This window comes from Ambystoma mexicanum, chromosome 11, assembly GCF_040938575.1.
Source record: "Ambystoma mexicanum isolate Mex_15411 chromosome 11, UKY_AmexF1_1, whole genome shotgun sequence".
NCBI classification, from domain to species: Eukaryota; Metazoa; Chordata; class Amphibia; order Caudata; family Ambystomatidae; genus Ambystoma; species Ambystoma mexicanum.
In genome coordinates this window covers 808,771,104-808,774,624 of record NC_090934.1, presented here as the reverse complement: position 1 = coordinate 808,774,624, position 3,521 = coordinate 808,771,104, and the positions used below count along the sequence as shown (strand labels likewise).

At 52.6% G+C, this 3,521-nt stretch overlaps 1 non-coding gene across 1 annotated transcript; it reads left to right on the top strand.

The window, feature by feature from the left end:
* Positions 1-2,121: 2,121 nt before the first annotated feature.
* LOC138505267 (5.8S ribosomal RNA) lies at positions 2,122-2,274 on the top strand. Its single transcript, XR_011280092.1, has one exon. It is a non-coding gene; the product is annotated as a 5.8S ribosomal RNA (ribosomal RNA).
* Positions 2,275-3,521: the final 1,247 nt, after the last annotated feature.

The following is a 3,521-nucleotide window of genomic DNA, read 5'->3' as shown; positions in this document are numbered from 1 at the left end:
AATAACAATGCAGGACTCTTTCAAGGCACTGTAATTGAAATCAGTACACTTTAATTTATTTGGCGAGGATCCATTGCAGGGCAAGTCTGTAACCAGTAGCCACGGTAATTCCATCTCCAATAGCATATATTAAAGTTGCTGCAGTTAAAAAACTTGTAGTTGGATTTTGGGATCGAGCTGGCTGTCCAGCGTTAGGCGAGCTAACGCTGGACCAGCCCCTGCCTCCTGGCACCCGCTTGTTGCTCATGTGAGTGTCCTGGGGGTTTGAAGCATTTACTTTGAAAATAATGGAGTGTTCAAAGCAGGCCAGTCACCAAAATACTTCAGGTAGGAATGATGGAATAGGACACCTGTTTTATTTTGTTGGGTTGCAAAACTGGGGCCTTTATTAAGAGGGATGGCCGGGGCATTGAATTAAGCTGCTAGAGGTGAAATTATTGGTCTGTTATACTTCCAACCATAAACGATGCCAACTAGCGATCCAGCTGTGTTATTCCCATGACACTCTGAGCAGCTTCTGGGAAATCAAAGTCTTTTTGTTCCAGGGAGAGTATGGTTGCAAAGCCGAAACTTAAAGCATTTGAGGGAAGGGCACCACCAGGAGTGGAGCTTGTGACTGAATTTGGCTCAACATGAGAAACCTCACCCAGTCGGGACACAGAAAGGATTGACAGATTGAAAGCTCTTTTGCATATCTGTGGGCAGTGTTGCATGGCTGATTTGTCTGGTGAATTCCAATGATGAAAGAAACTCTTCCATCCTAACTAGTTTCATGACACCCAGTGGTCAGGGTTCTGCTTCTTAGTGGGACAAGTGGTGTTAAGCCACACGAGATTGAGCAAGTTCAGGTCTGTGATGCCCTTAGATGTCCAGGGCTGCACATGTGCTACACTGAATGGTTCAGTGGGTGTCTACCCTTGGCCGACAGATGAGGGTAAACCGATGAACCCTGTTCATGGTAGAAATTGGGGATTGCAATTATCTCCCATGAAAGATAAACTCCCCGTAAGTACAGGTCATAAGGTCACGCTGATTAAGTTCCTGCACTTTCTACACACCGTCCATCACTACTACCGATTGAATGTTTTAGTGAGGTCCTCGGATCAGCCACGCCGGGGTCGGCTACGAGAAAACAATCAAACTTGACTATCTAGAGGAACTAAAAGTCTTAACAAGGTTTTCCCAAGGTGAACCTGCAGAAGGATTATTAACAGTGGAGCAACCAGAGGCAGAGCTACAAGTCCAACCTCAGTTGCACACCAGACATGCACACCCAAAACCCAGGGCAACCCTTGTTCTATGGTTCAGCTAGTGGAGCGGTCCACAGCAGGTTCGCATGGGGTCCCTGACGGTGGGGACTTGGATCCCCTCCAGCATTAGGGGTGTGTGACTCAGAAGATGGACGGGACGTCAGGCAGTGTTGGGTTGACCTGCTGGCACATTCCCAACCACGCACCAGAGAAGGGAGCCACGAGCGGCCCTCAGTCCTCTGTCAGCCAGCGCCTGAGCAGCCATGCTTGCTGGGCACTCCTGTCTCCAACCAACCAATGGGCAGGTGTTGGCGGGCTCCCCCTGGTCAGAAAGAAAGTCCTGAGTGGGGGCACCTGGGAGCCTGGGGGAAACCTGACTGTTCTTGGAAGACGCCCCCCAGGTGGATGGGGGCCCGGCACACTGTGCATGCCCCAAGCATGCTCATTGAGGTTCTGGCCACCCACCTCCATGGGTGAGTGATGGCCAGGCAACAATCCCTCATTTGTTAGACTGTAGTGGTCCCTTCTGACCCCTCCACCATCTCTGGCCTTTCTCTCTATCCCCAAGAAAGGAGAGTAGGAGGTCATAGTCAGGGGATGTGCAGATTGGCTGGGTGGGTCTGCGGTGGAGCTGCTTGCCGCAGTCGCTGTGGGAATCCCTATTACACTTCCACAGAAGAAAGCAGGCAAGGTTCATGGGCTGAGTGCCTTGTTATAAACCACAATGGTCTTGGCCAATTCCCAAGTGGGGAAGCTAGACTCGTCCCAGGTCTGTCTCGCTGTGTGGGCTGGATGGGGGGTGCCGCCTCCCCCGAGCCTTTCCTGCACCAACAGTTTCAGGCTCACGGCTGGATAGATAGACGTTCTCTGTGACTCTTGCCGATGGATCATTTGGCTTGCACGTCGATGAAGAACACAGCTGGCTGTGAGAATTAGTGTGAATTTCAGGACACATTGATCATCAACACTTCGAACGCATCATGCAACTTGGATTCCTCCTGGGGGTTCGCCTGTCTGAGGGCTGCTTGAAGGTCAATTGCCCTGGTCACCCTCCCTGGTCCGCAACTGGCACTGTCGCAAGGACCCGTTCCCTTTTTTCCTCCAAGGTCAGTCGCCAATCAGCACTGTCGCAGGGGCCATGGACCTGTCATGGACCCTTGTTTATGGCACAACCCTGCTTCCCCATTTCCCCCCCCCTTGTGTTGTCGGGAGAGCCAGGTGCCCAGCTTGCCCAGGTGGTGGTGGTGGCCTCCAAACCCAATGCACCTTCCTCTACATTGGGGCAGCTGTCATTACTGCGTGTGGCTGTGTCTGGTTTTCCCATGGCTGTCAGCACGGGACGGGCCTGGAGCAGAGGCCTTGCGACTGTGCCTGTCAGGCAACCTCTCCCCAGGCAGGTTTCAGCACAGATCAGGACAGCGCACACTCATCCACGGCAAAAGTGTGGGCTGTGGCAACACTCCAACATCCTAGGCCTGAGGCTGGCCACGCAAGATTCTGCTCCACAACTACAACCTCAGATCAGATGTTGTGACCCATTGAATGCAAGTATCTCACTAAGTGGAGGAATATAAACTAATCAGGATTCCCCCAATAACGGCGAATGAAGAGGGAAGAACCCATTGCTGAATCCCTGTCCAGTGGCGTGCGTGGGAAATGTGGCGCACAGTAGACCAACTCCCAGCATCATTCAGGGAGCCCAAGTCCTTCTAATCGATGCCCAAGACCCGGATGGTGTTTAAGATGGTAGCACCCCTGGTGCACTGGGATCGGGTTGTCTCAGAGTTGAGTTGCTTGGGAATGCAGCCTTAAATGGGTGGTAGATTCCATCTAAATCTAAATACAGGCATGAGACTGATAGCCAACAAGTACCATAAGGGAAAGTTGAAGAGAACTTTGAATGGAGAGTTCAAGAGGGAATAACCCCAGGAAAACGGTTGGGGTCTGTGCAGTCCACCAGAAAGATTAAACAAGGGGGGCAGGTTGCTCGCCCGGAATGGCATATCCCTTCGCTGCACTACCACCCTAGCACACCCAACGCCCGCAGGGTGCATTTTCTCAGTGGTGGTGCACCATGACTGGCTCTGGGTTGGCTCGGAAGGCCCCGGTGGCTCTCTGCTCAGGTGGAGAGTGCAACAGCTCCCTGAGTGCAGTTCATGTCCACCAGACTGAGGGAGATTGACTACCAGCATGCCCTCCTCTGGCAACTGACCCGACCCCTCTAAGGGGTCGCTGGGGCAGTGACAGGGATGGGGCCCCTTGTCCCAGTTC